General features: G+C 39.8%; 1 long non-coding RNA gene across 1 annotated transcript in view; it reads right to left on the bottom strand.

Annotated features, from left to right (window-relative positions):
- LOC111264207 (uncharacterized) overlaps nt 1-4,243 on the bottom strand; it is a 44,124-nt gene extending 39,881 nt beyond the window's left edge. The window contains exon 1 of the long non-coding RNA XR_002682750.2: nt 1,667-4,243. This is a non-coding gene — a long non-coding RNA (uncharacterized LOC111264207). The remainder of the gene's footprint in view (nt 1-1,666) is intronic.
- Nucleotides 4,244-18,855: the final 14,612 nt, after the last annotated feature.

The following is an 18,855-nucleotide window of genomic DNA, read 5'->3' as shown; positions in this document are numbered from 1 at the left end:
TGACAAAGCGCAGTTTTTACATATTGTATTTAACATTATGCTGATCATCAGCTTATCTACGATTCATTAAAGGCTACAGACTATGGTTCTTTATATTACAACGTCTTATCGTACTCATGAGAACTTCGCCATTGAATCAATCGTATGAACGGCGTTCGTGAGTAACCTCGAGTTCAAATTGAGTAGGGTTGTCCTACTATATGACAAAATACATAGTATTCTTTAATTATGGAGCTATGCCTTTTACACGGAGATTTCGTCTCTCCTGTTTGCAAAACCGTTTCTTTGTTGTAAAAACAGTTTTAGTCCTGTTGCGAGTATTATAGGCGTAAGGACTTCTCGTGTGTAGATATAACGCTGTTTCGACTCGACCGGCTGGATTGTTCATCACGCAGTGAAACAGGTCGTAGCGATAGAAAGTAAGCTTTGCCAGGTGCCGAAAGTGACAGATTACTTCCCAACTGTGTCAGTTTCATGTGTCTAAAAAGGGTAAGATACCGACAAACAGCTTTATATGTCACGCTGAAAAAACAAAGCTCATGAAAAGAGCAGGCTAAAGAAGGTTCATTTTGAGCTTTGAAATGGACGAGGTAATCGGACCACATGCGCAGGCACAGACTATGGTTAAGTGCTACGCGGTACACTTTGTACCAGTTGTTGACAAACCGCTCAAGAATCTCTCGTTCTTAGAAACGGTCATAAAGTGTCACAGTCATTAGCGCAAAATTCAGTCACAAGGATAAAAAACTGTCCTCATTCTTTCTGTGCGCTTCTAGAGTAGTACCTCAGGAAACTAGACCGACGTTTTAGTTTCATTTAGATGCAACTCTGATTATTTCTCAAAGAAATTATCGATCCTTCTGAGAAGCATAATCAGAGGAGTCGCTGTGCAAAGCTTCACCATATGACACGAACCTACATATAGCGTTACTACTAGTTTTCTTCGCAACTTTCTACGCTAGTGACTACTGGCCGTTCTGGAATTCGTGGATCTCAGACCTTTGGCACAACGGCTTTAAACTATAGTTCCTTTGGCTTGAGTACTTACCGATTGTGCTACTAAATATATCTCACTCAAAAGTTCTCTATTTCAACTTAGTATTTGTACGTTTGTGAATTAAAGGAAATCGAGGAGAATTGCCGATACGAGACGGGCTCATGTGGCCGAAGCCATGACTAGTGCTTGCATCGGTGCATTGCCTAAATTCATTGTTCATTGATGATATGTAGATGTCGTTGTTGTTTGCATATGTGAGTTTCGTAAGCAGCACTGAGCTTTATCTCACTATGCTAACGACAAGAGTGGAAACATCAATAGAAAGTTGGGGGTTGACCATATCGCGCTGAGGAAATTCAGACGTCCTCTGATCGCGACCGTAACGATGAATGAATGCATCCTAATGCGTTGTGTGTATCGATGGACAGCTATGTCCAGATTATATATTTCACCCGTTGTTAGCAACAAACATATTACAAACTTCTCAGTTTCTCGTGCTTTTCTAGATTTTTCCGCTCTCAATACTTGCACCCCACATAGGCTTACAGACGTGAACATAGAGTGCTGTCGGCTTTACGAAACATATATACTAAATACACTTTTGTGTGCTAACAAACATCCATTTATCATAGATAATAGCAGTTAAATAATCTTTGTGCGCTTACTCACCTATGATAGAACTGCAATGGTCGGTATGGGACAGGTAGGATCGACTCTTCCGCAGCGAATTTTTAAACTATAGATAAACGGGCTATAACTGAGTAGGCGACGGACATTTCCTTCTTATGAACGACCATCGTAACTTGTGCGGTTTCTGACGATGTTCGCTGACGGTAACTCTGAACACGGGAACCGGGCTTCGAGCGAAATGACTATACTGCTTATTAGACACATAACACAAACTAAAAAATGGTAACAGAAAGCCATATTGAATTGTTCCAATAATCATTTCTTAAAAACTAACCAGAGTCCTATGACTGGAAATTTGCCATTGGTAATTACGAGTTGTCAACGATAGATGTATGTACATGCCTATAACGGAGAACGTCATAAGATGGTATCACGTTTAAAGATCATCGTATTTTTATGGTAGGCGACCTCATTATAAAAATTACTCAGGTTCGATTAGGACTCGAAAGAAAAAACGTGCTCAGGAAAAAGCTTCGCGGTCAGCGATTCTCATAAGGGGGTGCCTAATCTGACAGGGAAGAGATTTTTTCGCTAGCAGCTAACGTCCGTCAGTGGAATTCGCATTTACTACGACAATGTACAGTTATTATTCCTAGGAACGTTACTTAATTGTGTAATGTTTTGGTCAGGTTGAAGGAGCTGGATACCTTTTTTGTAAAGTAATAATGTAATAGAAAAAAAAAACCTATTATAAGTCCTAAATAATTCGTAGCTGGTGCTTGAAAGCCAAACATTTCACCCAAATACGGTCCTGTTCCTTCAATTGGCTGAAGTGATACAGAGTTTCATTGCTCATAGCTGATTAATTAACCAACAAATGAATGGTACATAGAGACAAGGTACATGATCGAGATTTGGGCATGGGTACAGTCGCACTGTCTGTTTCGTCATTTACGTTTATGATTCTTACGGTACAAGAATGATATACGCTAGTCTGCACTATGATCTCACATTGTGACGATTCGAGGGCGTATCAAGCGTAACTGGTCCAGATTTCATCGTTACGTATCCAATGCCATTTATTATTACCGATCTTTCACCAACGCCAACCTAATTCCGAAGTATTTTCGCTGCACTTTCATACTTCCAAAAACTATGCATCTGTTAAACGTACGCTCATTTCGTGCACTCGTCTAAAGCACTGCTTAACATAAAATAGGTATGTTTCCAATTGAATTGTCACTCTTTCAGATACAAAAATACAAACAAACCTGTCTGGCCCAACAAATTTCTTATGCAGCTAAGACAAAGACTGAGTGCGTCTTCCTTTGCTTATATACGTATCATGTGAATAGAAACTCCGACCATTTCAGGCGGATACTAGCTTCGTTACTGAGCATGTATGATCGCCAGACCATCTACTGACGTAAGCATCTCTGGTATTGAGGTGGATCGGATAGGGTCTTATCGTTCAGAGTGGCAAAAAACTATTCAGATCGTATAGGAATGCTGGAAGCAATAGACAACTCCCGTATGCATTTCAGTGGGTAGCTAAGAACAAATTAATGTTTACACTCGATATTACAGTTGAGGATTGTTTCGCACAGAGCTCCCAGCATAAACAATGTATATCTATGTCCAATTTCAAATCTGGACCATCCTAAGTTCATATTCCGTAGAGCGGTACCCGTCCGCATATAAAGCATGTATGCTATGTTATTGGACTTAACGCGCAGCTGAACACATACAAGCATATGTACAGCTAATGAATAGTAGGTCAATGGTTGCCGTTTTGGCCTTGATTGATCGAAAGGCTTGAGCCTCTGAACTATTGAACGCTTCTTGTCCATCGTCACAACGACCCTTTAACTAAAGCGGCTTCATCTATAAATATCTATCACCATTATTATTATTGTGTGATCAATAGAGTAACGTTCATTTTTTTTTATAAAGTACAAACTGCTTGTACTTGTTCATTAGCGCAGGTTGATAGCAGACGTTTATAGCCTAGGTAGAGGTATTAGAACGAGTGCCCGTTTTTTGCTTCGTCTAATCATCGTGATTTGTAATTACCTTTTCTCTAAAGTGAGTGAAACCTTTCTGGACAACTTACAGATACTTCAAGACATAGTGAAGTGGTTGTCGCTTTAGGTTAATTTTATACTAAGTATGTCAACGATTATTGATATACGACTTCAAGTTATTGTCGACTATGGCGAAGTTAATAGCTTTCTTTTTACTAAATAAACACATGTAGACTATCTACCACAACGAGTTAATGCGGACATTGGCACCAGAAAATACCGATCGCGACGCCTCTGTCTTAAATCTTTCACCAAGTAACACGATAGTAGACCGTGGACGACATCGACTCATTTCCCAATGAGGATACGCCAGCTTAGAAAAAGTCTGTTGTTACTAATGAAACGCTTCCGGTGGCAGAAGTGCATAGGCTAGTAGCGAACTCGCAGCACGATATGCTATAGACACGTAGGGCGTGCTTCTAATAGCTGCGCGTATTAAACTCTCCTATGTCGACTGTTTGATCGACAGAAGCGGTACTTCGAAAAAGCTTAGCTCATATCAACAACCTTAGCAGACAAGTTTGGCCTGACATACATATGGCAATGAAGCATGGCTGGAATATGCTTGTTTGCCACCAGATTAACATTGGTGTTTGCTTATTTCTGCTTTCCTAACGGTAACAGATGCTCACGCCATACAAGTAATTGATGATCCTTTCGCACTTTGTCTCAAAGAAGGGGGCAAGCACAGATAAAGAGATACGTGCTTTCAGAGCATTTCATGTGGGAAGCGTGTGAGAAAAAATGATGTAGCAAACATCAAAAACATCTATACAATGAAGTACGGTAGACGTTTGAGGTGGGTAGAAGGCAAGGTTTCTCGAGCCGATATAAAGTAATTTGTACAAAATAGCCTCACGCCAGCGTGGGAACCGTGCATTGGCTTGCTTAACAGTAATAATAGCTAATTTCGTTCTAGTCGTGTTGCTTGATAGCAGACGTATCCCGAAACGCTTCTGCCGTGACACTAAGGGACCATCGAGTATCCTTCGAGCTACACGAAATGAAAAATAACGTAGTTTTATAGAGTCGCCGAACGACTGGACACATAAATTAATAAAATATGACTGGCGGCAATGTTGTTTCTATTAGACCAAAGCTGCGTAACTTCTTTGATTATCCAAAATGAATTATATTTAATAGGTGAATTAACGAAAGTTTAAGTGTTTGACGTTCACAACGTTACGTTCTACGATGAAATGGGCGCGTGGCTTTAACTATTGAAGCACGAAGCACTTGATGCCACTGTCCAAAATCAATGTTATTCAGAACGTTGAAAAGCAACATATTTTTCAAGTAAGACCATGCAGAATACAGAATGTAGTACGCATACACAATTATACCGTAAAAGTTATCGTACCCCTGTCCACGCAAATAACCACCCATCGCGAGTGTTCATCCCACTCCTATGGTACGTCACAGTTGCTTTATCATGACGGAGATACGAATGACATCAAATTATATAGGTTTTAACATCCTTATGTCTATATGCGTAATTTGACATGGTGTCTTTTGTAATGTCAAATATATCGAAACAATAAGCCGCTGCCGTGACTGGATGCGAGCGGAACACCCGCTCGTTTTGATTATTCTATTGTCTAGATATTGAATATTTGTTGGCAAACGTTATCTGTTAAGCCAGCCTGAACAGACCGCTTAATTAATAGCTGCGAAATCACTAGAGGACATATGAAACGCATTTCATAATCCTCACCCGAATATGACATCTATTTCACTCCAGTGCAAAAAAACCCCGTCGGCATTTGGAACCTACACAGCTTTTAAGCAGTTAGCACGAATACCCCCGCAAACCTCCCCTTTGAACAGCACGGCCTTAACGCTGGCAGATGATCTAGCACCTTTGCAACGTGATTTTAAATTCGGCCTGGCCAACATAGCAACAATCTGAATATCGCCAGCGAACTTCATAATCACGCACATGAAGTAATTCAGCCTCTATATATATAAAGGCCCTTTTTTATGAGTTTCATTTAATATTAACTGCAACAAAAACTGTTTATCAACAAGACATGATACACAATCTATCTGTGTAGCGGCGTACGCTACGAACAAGCGATGACACGCAACGAAGATGTTTGTTTCGAGTCAACATGTAAACAGGCTTCTTTTTCTTTTCCCACTTCCGCACGCATGTCTTCGCGTTAGAGGGCGCTTGTTCTGCGCTGTTTTTACCTCGATCTGCGTTTGCGCCTCGGTATCTTTTTGTCATCGTGGTGTCAATATTATTCCGCGACGAAGCTTAAAAAATGAAGCCTCTTCCAATCAGAAACGCGCATGAAAACAATATCAAGACATAGTCAACTGTTGCTAGTGGTGTCGCCGCTGCTGCTGTTTCTATTGCCATCATTAGCCTACTACTATATATCTGCTAATAGTGATAACGATAAAAACCAAATAATCGCGTCTTATTATTATTTCCAGTCAGGAGTGGAATCGTTGGCCAATCGATAATAGGTATCGTCATAGTAGCAATAGCGTAATTGCCAATGTGTGTCTGCTGGAGGTGATGCCTCTCGCTGTAGCAATAGTGTGGCTACAGGGTAGTGCTGCGACTGCGGCAAACAGAAGCCCTGAAGGAACGCTCGTCCCCGCCACCCATCCTACAACCACCACCTTCAGCGGAGTATGATAAAATAGCGATTTATCTAGTAGCAATGAAGCATTTTCATACATAAATCAAAAATTCTGGGAAGATGCCGGTCTTCTCTATCTATTCTGTTTGCTCATCTCTCTCTGTTTCTCCATTTTAGTGCCGCTAATGCTCTCACTGTTACGCTGCCGCGGCGCAACCGTTGACTGCAGATGATGTGGGAAGAAACGACCAAGTAGCGACAAAAAACGTTAAGCAAAAATAAAACAACTTCTAAACTCCTCTGCCTAATCAAGCGATTGAGTTCGCTTCGGGAAAGCAACTCCACGGGCTAGACGCGTCCACGAGCGTCTAGTGGAAGCGAAATTTGCGGCCGTAAGCAGTTCCACACCGTTCCTGCGCTCAATGGCCTGTGGCGCTGTAATGTGTAACGCTGCTGCTGCTGCTAATGCCGCTGAATTCTAAAGTAAAGCCGCGTTACAAAACATCATCTGTCATCTCGACCTGGATTTCTACGCTGAAATCTGCGTCTCGGTGCGTGTGACACTGTATTGGCCAACGAAATATAGACGTACACAGAAACAGATACCCAATGCATGCACCCTACGATGATTTATGCATTTCTAATAACTGTCGACCGTACGACGCGTGATCTCACATCAACGATGCGTGTATTCGACTCGTATATATGCGCCGTCCACCTTCAATGCTTATATATATATATATATACGTAAATGTGGCTTATATGCTTTCAGCCATTATGTGGTACTGCCAATGTGAGCTTTTACATATGTTGGATTGTATACTATATATGCCTGTAAATGTTTATTTCGTTTCGTCAGTTGGTAACTTTACCAAGAAGTAAAGAAATTACCATTCGTCGGGCGGACGAATCGACAAGGCGCTAGTGGGATCGTATTCGCGGTCAGCTAGAACGGACCGTCGTAATAGGACAATCAAAATTATTCCAGTGGCAAAACAAACGCTTCAAAGTCTCTCGTATTTATCTTGACAAAATTGTATGCATGCATATATATATGCAGCAAAGCTAGACTCTGCTCTTTCCAGGGAATAGGTTTTTAGCTTCGATCGATCATTGACACCATAGTTGACAAACATCTGTGTCTTTATTACTAATTTTAAATTACATGGTAAGCGGGCAGTTTTTATACGTAAAACTTATACGATCCATATCCTCATTTGAATCCATAAGAAATACAAAATGACAACGTAAAAACATTGTTGATGGTAGCGTTAACAATTGAGCAGTGCTAGAACAGCGAAGGTCGCATTCGATTTTTTGTCCTTTTTTCAACTTACGTATTATTACTTGTAAAAAGCTTTTTTCGACTATTTGTTGTTAAGATATATGGGGAATAAGTAAGATTCAAATAGCGCTTATTCATTTCCTGCGATAGATTACAAGGTAACGTGTTTGCGCATTAGGGACGTTGCGATCTAGGTTCGAATCCGGGCGTAGGCACACCTCGTTTCAGAAGCCAGCGGTCTGATGGAACACCTAACGACGCTGTTAGATGTAAATATAAAGACATAGCACCTATTGAACTGTATTCTAAGATTGAGCATCGCATGGTTTTCAACCAACTTGACAAGAAAGATTACCACTACAAGTGTCCAAGGGAGGGTATTGTAACAGCTGTCGCTGATGATCCAGACTAATGGATCACGCAAGTACTATTGTATATTGCAATACTAAGTATATTGCAAGATCAAGTCAAAAGAACTATCGGTGCATTTTTAAATGTTCGCAACATAATCTTATCAAGAAATTACTCTTCCTCCATAACGTGTTTTTATACATAAAAAGAAAAAAGAAAAAGAAATAGAAATAGAATTAAACGGTTTATAGCATTATCCGTGCTCACTAATAGCAGACTTTTTCTGTATCTTATTATATATGCAGCACCTTGCTGGCACTACTGTATTCTATAAAGCAATCTTTTGTCACCATCTATATGAAGCCCGTAAATAAACAAAGCAAAATAAGCCTGGATCGTAAAACTAACTCCTAAACGAATTCGCACATATATGTATATATATATATACATATATATGTATATGTATTCCATATACGTATTCGGGTTAGTATACCAGGTAATCAGACCATAGTGTAACAATAACGACGGATACATCAATTATAGATATTTAAACCTGGTGATATGCACATATACGAGGAGCTAACTGTCGTTGATCAAATGCAGGTCTTCGGTACATTGCTGATGTCATGGATCTACCGCTTTAGTAAATTAATCAATAGATAGGGGACCCACAAGCTTTGAATGTTTCTCAGCGCTGATATAGCCAGTCATGATCGCTACGCGAGTCAGACCCGAACACGATGTAATGCGTCAGTTCTGCATACGAGGAAAAGGGCGCGTGTTCGATAAAAGCGATATAGCTAATTATAGTTTCATATAGTTAGCATACGTTCTACATGCATGGAAAGGTCGCATATAATGTGTTAATATCTAGATGTAAAAAATCGATCTACTCTTGTCGCTATTCGTTTAGGCTGTGAGGCACTGCCAGGCAGATGGAGGCCCTGAATCTGAGGCTTGAGCCTGTATGTACATGTCATACACAAATAAATAATAGCAGTGAGCTAAGGTGGTTGCTATACACTATAGGGGAATAGAAACACCGACTCGAATGTATATGTCGCAAAAGAAAATCTACATGAAGGAGACAAATCCAGAAATTCTGGCCGGATCGCCATGTGCCGTCTTAATGATATGCGTGTATTCGATCGTGTGTCCTTTGTGTGTCAAAACACAACCTGAAAGCTATTGCTTTCAGCTGCTTGCTGAAGATATTGCTGGTTGTTTTTTGTAAGATACTATAAGGGCTCCAATCAACTCGGTTGATTGGAACCCCTATAGTACACATTTAGAATATTGTCGGAAACTCTATCGGAACTTGTGTCGTACACTATCAATAAGCAGATGAATTTTTGGCAAATGTTCCAAAATGGACATACACCAGTAACTTTTCGTTGCGTAACGTATTATAGAATGATAGTCGGGGAAAGAAATCATGCAGGTCGCTGTCAGGGTTTTGATAGATCAACATGTCGCGATGCCTAGCCGATATGCGTTCTTAATTCAGGCTGTTGGCTTTTGAGAAACGAGGCTCTAGAAAGAAGTGCGAGCCAGTTTTTACGAAACTAATAAATATGGCCATTCACTTTAAGCCTCTAGCTCAGTTGTAAACAATAAATAACAAGATCCAGGACTTGCAGGTTTCACCTGTTAGGTTTTGTGTTTCATAGGAACGGATTTAGACTGTTCTCGAAGCGTTTCTATAACACTAATCGGACAGCGAGTGCTGCATTAGCTGGCGGAAAATACCAACTCAAGAATCATCCTTAGAAAACACGCCAATGCCTTATGAAGTAGATGACTCATACTTACAACAACCAGTTTCTATCAAAAAATGAACAAGTCCCTTTTAATATGAACGATCAAAATCATGATATGGATGAAACTGGATTAATGTTCGGACATTAACGTATTCATCTGCGTATGACGGAAAAAATTTTCGAAACAGCTTGCGGTAAACACATTGTAAGTAAACAGTATATGGTGAAAAAAACAATAGGTGAAAACAATTTAATTCTACAATATTCATCAATAATACAATACAAGTGCTTCGTTCTTGTGCTAAACTCTTCCCCTACCTCTGATAGCCTGTGCGCGGTTCGACATACAGTGACAACCAGAAAAACAAGCGGTCACTGTGTACGTGCTTAGTCGCATGGGTCGAATACGCTAACCTTACCACTCCAACAGATTCGATCATTCCATTTATTGTGCCCGTCTGCCGTAAAGTTTAAGAGACCCACACAAAATCACGTGTCAATAAAGACAACTGGTCAGCCATTGGTGACGAGAAATGTGGAAAGATATGGAAGAAATCCTACATCGCTCCAGAAAATAGCATTCGCTTTAACCATGGGTTGTTCAAGAAGAACTGGTGAACTCAGCGTGCAAGATTTTTGTACACGTATTTCTATACGCACTAAAACATAAGCCGTAATGTAACATACGCAGAGGTCTTACGCATATATATATATATACACACACCAGCGTTATAATGGCACGTTTCACTGAGTGCCGAAAGATCTTTAGATCGTACATAAAATATGAAAGAGTAGCTTATTCATTTTATTTAAACTATTAAATAAATCTCTTTGAACTTTGTTCATAGCACGCGATAAACCTTTGTCACGTTAGATGATATCGGTATAAAATTTCAACATTCTTATTTTTAATCAGTTTGAAATTGACTTATATAATTAGTTAATAGGCTTTGCTGATTTTTTAGTTAACACTAGAATATTTTATTTTCTATATTCCATTAATAGTAATAACACCAAACACAGTTTGCATTTTGTACTAGTTTGAGCTGTCGTGCTTTCTTAAACGTTTTAGTGCGTGAACGCACTCTTGTAATTCATCATGTAATGTATCAGACTGTTTCAGATATCCAATCATTCACTTTCAAGGCGTTGCCTTCGATAAGCCCTTTCCATATACGTGTTATTATATCTAACACCATATCGCGTAGCACGCTTCTAACAGGCCCAGATCATATTATTTCTATGTGTACTCACAGGAACAGCGTGCCGCCGTGGCTCGCTAAAAAAAACTATTATGGAACTAAGAACAGTCAGGCTGACCTTGATATGACCTCTATATGACAAGAGCTTCAAAGGAACATGTACCTGCCGCGAGGCAAACGGCATATGAGAAACTAACACTACGAAAAGCTACAACCCTCGATGCTTCTTGACGCTTCTGGCCAGCCTCTGTCCTGCGCTATTCGTTCTTTTCACGCGCTCGAGTTTCAGGCCCGCAGTTCTATTCGACGAGTACAAAAAGCGGGGTAACAAAAGAGTTAACTATGTGTGCCTTTTACAGAAGAAGAATCACCAGCCGAGTGAATCGCCGATTTATAAAGCACAAAAGGTGACAACGGTTGATATGCGTTCGCAAAACTATCATGGCAGTCGCCCGCACACAATGCGGCAACGATCCTAACCAAGCATGCACGTGCAGACAAACACACGTATGAGCCCTGCGCGCCCCTGTTTCCCGGCGACCTACGCCACATGGGGCGACGTCATTCTTACAATTCGACACCGTCGAATCCAATTGACTTGAAGAGAAATGGCTGACCTGAACGGGATAAAAAGGGCAATTCTCCGTAGGAGCAGAATAAAACTGGTTAAGACAATTTCGCTTTTGACGGAATCGATGCTTGATTACCATTCACATTCATTTTGTTCTATCAAGATAATATAGTGCCGTTATCATTTCATCATCTTTGCTGTTATTGTAATTCCTTCCACTGAAACGGGCTATAGGTCTACGTACTAGCGAGGTGGATAGACAACTTTACTTTAGAAAATGCAGTAAAAATAAGCGAACGAAGGTAAGCCTATATAAGGCAAGGGCTAATGGGCCGCTTCATTTTTCTTCTGGCAAGAGAATAATGATTCAATGTCTTAGTATTCCATATCAAGCTTCCATATTTTTTTTAAATGTACGACCCAGAAATTTAACGCGATTCCAATTACTGGATTCTTCTTTTGACTAAATTTTAAAATGCCGTTTTTTTTATAAAACAGCTATAAGCAGATACTATATTGATTGCCGTATTTCGAGCACACATAAAACCAGATGCCGTCGATATTACTTCTATAGAGAAAGTGAGAGACCTATGTGCTCGGCAAGTACAATTCAGTGCACACGCGTATGTATGTACATGGCCGTTTCAAAAAGGCATTGTAGTTCCGCAGTTGTTTTACCATATGTCGTCGTTACTAGTCTCATCGTTACCATCGAGCAGTGCAGACGTATTCCAAAGGGCTCCGTGTAAAAGTGGAATTTGGGTGCGATTGGTATTTATTTTCCTAATGCTTTCTCCATTATCGGAAGAGGCCGAAGATCTGGCATCGCCCATCTTTTCTTCTTCAGTCAGGGAAGTATTTCGCACATTGTTTTCCGATTTATCTAAATATAACTTCTAACCTTTAACCCTTAACTTTAATTATAACCAAACAAAGGCAATTAGTAACACGGATTCGGACGATAGCATGATTATGGTTCTGTTGAATAACATAGATGGAAAGTCAGCTAACTGAAAAACTGTTTGTTAAAAGATTGGCAGCAAGTGAACCCAGTTTGTCGATGAAAAGGACTTTCAGCTGCTCCTACACGCCGTGATGAGAACAATCGAAAGTATTAGAAGTGTCTACGACCCGTTGGGTAATACCTCTGAGCCGCTCAGAAGTTTTCTAAATTTTTTGCTAGAGCAAAACAAATAGGTGAGTAGCGCATAGCAAAGGTATGAGAGAAAAAAAGGGGCATTCAACTACAAAGTAGAGCAACTCAAATACCAGAGATTAAGCGATAACAGTAGTAAAGTGAATGCCCAAAGTCAAACGGACGCTGACCTACTAACTGTGGAAATGGATGATGCACAGGTAAGGTACAAACTATTGAACTAACTAAACAATATTAGTCACCAAAGATTTACCAAAAAACTTTAATCTTTAAACAATCTATATTCAAGGACAGTGAAGTAAAAACGCTCTTATCAATGAACCAGGGTCCGAATTTGTAAAGAAACACAAACCCGTTAACTAAACAAACCCAAGTATCATCTGGATTATGGACTTAGCATAAGGGGGCTGAGGAAGAATGCCGTTGACTTGAACGAAACTGACCTAGGGGGATTTCTCCAAAGGTAACAATAGCGACGTTATTAATGAAAACCTTTTTGAAATCCTGCATCAAGAATCTGAAATTCTAAAGAACAGTGTCATTGAATGCTTTATCTCTTTTCTTATTTTACATAATGGGCCTAGATCCAAGGGATATGGGCAGCTAATTAAAATAATTTCAAAGTGGACCTAGGCTTTTTATTAGCCAGCAGGAAACCTAAGAATCGATCCTACAAAACTTAACGGCGTGGTGATACTAGAGTCATATACCCAAGTATTGGCCGAGATAAAAACGAACATTACTATTGCGGATTATGGTGTCAATGTTAAGAAAATTTCGCTGAACGATAATGACAAGATAAAGTTTCAGGTTAAAGAAGGAGAGCTGGCAGCGGTTAAAAATTCTCCTCTCAAATAGCAGCTCCGAAGAATCATACAGCCGAGGATAGAATGCTAATGTGGAATTCAGCCTCATTATGAGAGGCTTTAACGAGCTCACGACAATCGAAAACATAGCATCTGTATGAAAAGTAACAATGTCAGAAGTATAGTAGCCTAAGTGAAGCTTTTAAGGTATTAGGACGGCAACAGTCACCTCAGAATAAGTTCCAACTAGGATAAGTAATGTTCCACGTCAAGGAGCCGATTTCCCTAAAATTATGGCCCAATTGTTTAAAATTTGGACACTGGGCAGCGAGCTATCCTGAAAGAAGAAGGAGCAAGCTGCATGCTACAAGTAAGGGTTTGCCGGAATGCTCATCACTACTTGCACTGCCACACTGAAAATCACCAAGCGAATGGTTAACAATATATAATGTTTATAGATAGGAGTTTCGTCGTGTATCTGGGACTCAAGCTACACATACACTCGAGCAATAAAGATTCAAGCAAATTTGAATGGGTCAGGACTGACCCATAATTTATAGGGGCAATTTGTAACCACTAGTAGGGTCAATATATAACTGCAGAGCCTAACGATAGAAGTATGCACGAGCTCGGTGAATGGTACCGCGACTTGGGAGGGGACATGACCGCTTTCATACATCATTTCAACATTCCTGGTATCACTGGATGCAATCATTTGGGTGATGGTGGAGGGCCTCCTAACTGTAGATATGTACTATTCACGTGACGCAGAGTTCGCTCTTTCGATTGTTAGCTCAACGACCTTGGACGCATAGTTGATTTTGAAAATAGCCGAAACATAATCATGCCACGAGACTTCAATGCACATTGTATGTCATGGTGTAATACCCACGTAAGCAACTAGGAAGGACTAGGCGGCGTCAAATAACCCATATATAATCAACTCATTCAGGCGAAGGTGCTCGTCGTACGCCATCGATCTCTCACTTAGCTTTAGCAACAGCCTTCTACCTCCAAGAGCGGGGTAAACAGTTTGACAGGAAGTGAAGAACCTTTTTTGATTGCTTCTACATAAAATGCAGCCTTAGTAGCCGCTCTAAGAAATCGCTGGCAACTTTTCGCCCTAATACAAACATTGACCCAGATAAACTATCGGAGATCAAAGCTAGTATAAGTAGACCCACACTGGGCTCGGCCTCACAAAATTTGTTGACGATGCTAAATAACCCAAAAAAGGAGTATAGAAAAGTTAGTGCGCACCTTAGAAAGTCCTCTAACAAATACTGGTAGAATTCTGATATGGAAGCGAAATTGAGGCAGTGCATCTATTTGAGGGTATCCTTAACAGATAAATTAATATGCTTACTTAACGCGATCGACAAAATGACAAAAAATATTAGTGCTAGCAAAATGCTAAAAGAAAATGACGTCAAACATCCTATCTCAGATGACCTGTTTAAGTCTATGAAAAGTGCATTAGCGGCGTTTGAAATTTAAAACGTGTTCAGTTCCATATCCTTGGGGATAATAATAAAAAAAGTACCTGCAACCGTATGTACAAAGTGTCATAGCGAGTTAACTAAATAATAAATAGATAGTGTACGGCAGGACCGCGTATCGCATATCAAGAGATCCACTTCAGGCTTCAGGACGTTGGGCCATCTTTTCTGGAGTATAGGGTACGATGGCGTCCTGCAGCAAGATTACCTAGGATCGACCAGACTTGTAGCACTTGTTGATGGCCTAGCAGCAGTTGTAATGAGAAAAGCCACTAAGGATCTGCAATCCAACATTAATGATGCCTGCGACTTAGTCAATATATGGATTACACTCTTTAGTCTTGAACTAGCCCCGGAAAACGCAAAGCTGGCAGTACTCAGTAGACGAAGCAGAGCAGGCGATAGATGTAAGCCTTAAGACGCATGGCCACAGAGTTCTACCAAAGGACATTATAAAATACCTGCGCACCATTTTAGATTAAGGCTAAACGGAAGAAGACATGTTGATTATGTTAATAATAAAAATAAAACCTTCCAGATGACTAACTACCTAGCGAGGATCTTGTTTAACACGAACGGATCGAAGGTTTTTGCATCAGTGGCGGATTCCGTGGTTCTCTAGGTAGTACACATGTGAGGGACAGCTCTTCGCAAAATAATCACCTAACTAGATTTAAAAGGGTTGAAAGACCAATAGCTATACGGATAGGTAAAGCGTTCAGAACTGCCTCTTGCGACGACCGCCAGACTGGTCCGGTGGAATCTGCCGCACAGGAAAAAATAGCAAAATATCTGAATAGGCAAGTAAAAAAAAAAGATAAAAACCGTTACGACAGGAAAATGGCAGAAAATATCATACGAAAACTGATCAAAGATAGCGTGGATCACAAAGAGGCAGGGTCAACTAGCGTCTGGCCTGATGCAAATGCTCAGCGGCTATGATTTCTTCGGTAAATACCAAAGTAACATTAGAAAGTCACTAGACGCACGTACTGGACACAAAACGAAAGTGGGAATCTTTCCTACAATCGATTATTGAGTCTCTGCAATTTTGGAAACCGAAGAAAACTAGGTAAAAATGAGCTAGTTTGTTGATGATGTTCTCAAATGAAAGGATTAAACAAGCGCCGTGGGATGAGCCCTTTCTGTCTGCAGGGGTGAACGCTTATGCGTGGCCAACCTTGGTTTTTCGATCGTCCATGCCTCGTGCCGATACCTCACATTGGCGTAGGCTCTTTGTAGGGAACGATTCTAGTGTGTCACCTAACCGAGCCACACACACACGAGGAAGCATTTTTACTACCAGGAACATACACAAAAAATGTCCTCGTTGTCAACAGCGACTCATATACGCTTGCGTTTGAAAAAAATTCAGTAACCTTACTGACGTAATGCACAAAATAGAATTATCGGCACATGGATTATATTGCGAATGGTTCATCAATCAGAATTTACTACGGATAATTAATTATACCAAAAATTGTGCACAACCACGATAGACTATGCGGTCAGGTTAGCTTTGACGAACGATGCGCACATTGTTATTGAGCAGCTTCACACTACGCGACCCAATTTTATATGAATCTGTTTGACCTACCTATCTTGCCCGTAAATGACAAAAAAGGGTCGGATTCTCTAACCATAATCACAGCCCTCTCCAGGAAGAAATCAGTTTTAACTGAATTGATTGACTTCCTTTGAGAAATTCTTAATAACCAATATAGCTTCGCCTCTAGGTCATACAAGCCCAGCTTCTGGAAACAAACGGGCTAACGACATAAATGTCTCCAATTAATATTTCTTTGAGAATGAGTGAATTATGGTGAGCTCACTCGGATCGTGTATAGCAGAAAAGTTTTTGGCGAGTATAATGGCATTTCTTTTCATTCCCGTAACACTGCTTTTTTCCAATAATAGCACTAGGCAAACGTCGACTGATATAGCCCCACCCTCTCCTATATATGTAAAATGGCCTTCTTGAAGCCTCCAATTGTATTGCTTAAAATCACTTAACACACCGACAGTTCAAGCAAAATATTCCCAAAATATTTATTATACTTGTGGACATTCGCAAAAACCAACGTTTTACACAAAAAGCCAAGTGACCATGGCCTTTTTTTATGGTTGCGTACCGATTAAGCTATTGGGCCTATTAGAACCAGTAGGCCATAGAGTGTGGAGGTGCTTTAAATAGTTCCTTATGTCCTTTATTAAATAACATTATGATAAAGGTTACAAAATTAATTTGAAGATCGTTCACTCTGCGCGAAGTGTGAAACCCAAGGTTGAGGTCTGCTTAGCTGTTCGACCTATTGAATCTTGCTGTCGAGCTCTGAATGCTGAAGACTGACGAATTACTATAATTCATATAAAACATAGTTTTTCATATCGATTCCCTAGTGACTTTTCTACCTAATCTATCCATTTATTATCAATATTCCCTATAGTCTTGTTTCGGATGAAAATAGATGGATCTATTTGGAAGCATTTTAAGTCGAAAGGATTAGAGATAATTCTGTATACGATCTGTTTTACGGTGAATAGGTTTATTCCAATATTTCTCTCATTTTCGTAGCGCAGGAGTGATATGCTTTTGCAAATTCAGCTTATCTATAACAAAACACGGCAGAGCTTCTGCGAAGGATCACGAGTTCCCATTTGGAGATCGGCAGCGACCCTCTATTAGATAGGCCTTATTTGACGGTAGTCAATGGCGAACGGAAATAAGACTCAGTTGACGACCTCGCAAAAGCGTTTGCCCGCACTGATTTGATTCAAAAGAAAAAGTTAGCATGGTATTTCGTCTTATCGCATCTTATAGCACCGGAGCATCAACAACTAGATGATGGAATGGACATTAGAATTTGGGTAATCAAGAGCAACTATGTTAGTCTAAACAATTTAAAAGTCAGTTTCTCTGCGACAACATTTTACAAATAATAATTACTGAATAAGTATATCATTTTTGTAATAATGATATTCTTAGCATTTACTGTTACAAGTTACATCGTATTGTGCAAAGCCCTAGTGACAGCAACTGTTTTAAATAGTCACTCGATTTAGACGTAAAACGGCCGAAAAGCTATTCAATAAATTTCTCAAATCCGTACGCAGTTACGGTGTACAGGTATCTATCACTGAGATAAAACAACTTTCGCACCTTCTACGCATCCGCGTGTGTGGCTACGCGTCCTTGCAGCTCATTCGCTATAATGAACATAGAAACAGGTCAATGAACATTATTATTATTATTAAATAGGAATGCTATGCATTAAATGTTTGGTCACTATCGAACTATAATCTAGCTCGTACTCCTAAGACTTGATTAGATTAGTTCTAGATATTTCTCATAATATCCGGTCATCATTGCGCCCCCAATTTTACCCCATCATTTATCCTATAGATTATGCACCGAGTTAATGTTTACCATCTAAGTCTTAAAGGGAATATCACCTCTGCCATTCACAATGTGGTTTGATGACGAATTAAAAAATATACTTCGGGCTTACCGATTTGTCGATGTGCCTGAGAGCTCTTAAAACAGAAAATTGGTGTAAACTTAAAAGTCTTTCAAAAATAGGCTTCATTATAGCTGTAATAGTAAAGAAAATCTCATCGAAAACACTTTCTCAGTGCCATAATATCAAAAACATAATGTCAAGAAAAAACTAAACACGGAAAATCGGTTGAAATTAACCTTTTTCGTAAGGTTTCCAAAAGCAAATGGTATTAAATTTTATCTTACTCAAGTTTACTTATTCCACCTAAACATCCTAAACTGATAATTTTCGATTTCGAGATAGCTTACACATTATATTAAAAAATATGCGCTCCCATAGATTAGCTTGAAACAATCTCCATGGGATAGAAAATCAAATCTAAAATACTAGTAAATATGATGTTCCTTCTCTATGTAATCT

This window comes from Varroa jacobsoni, unplaced genomic scaffold (genome assembly GCF_002532875.2).
Source record: "Varroa jacobsoni isolate VJ856 unplaced genomic scaffold, vjacob_1.0 scaffold_832, whole genome shotgun sequence".
Lineage (NCBI taxonomy): Eukaryota > Metazoa > Arthropoda > Arachnida > Mesostigmata > Varroidae > Varroa > Varroa jacobsoni.
Note: the sequence above shows the minus strand (reverse complement) of the source record. Positions and strands in the feature narration are given on the sequence as shown.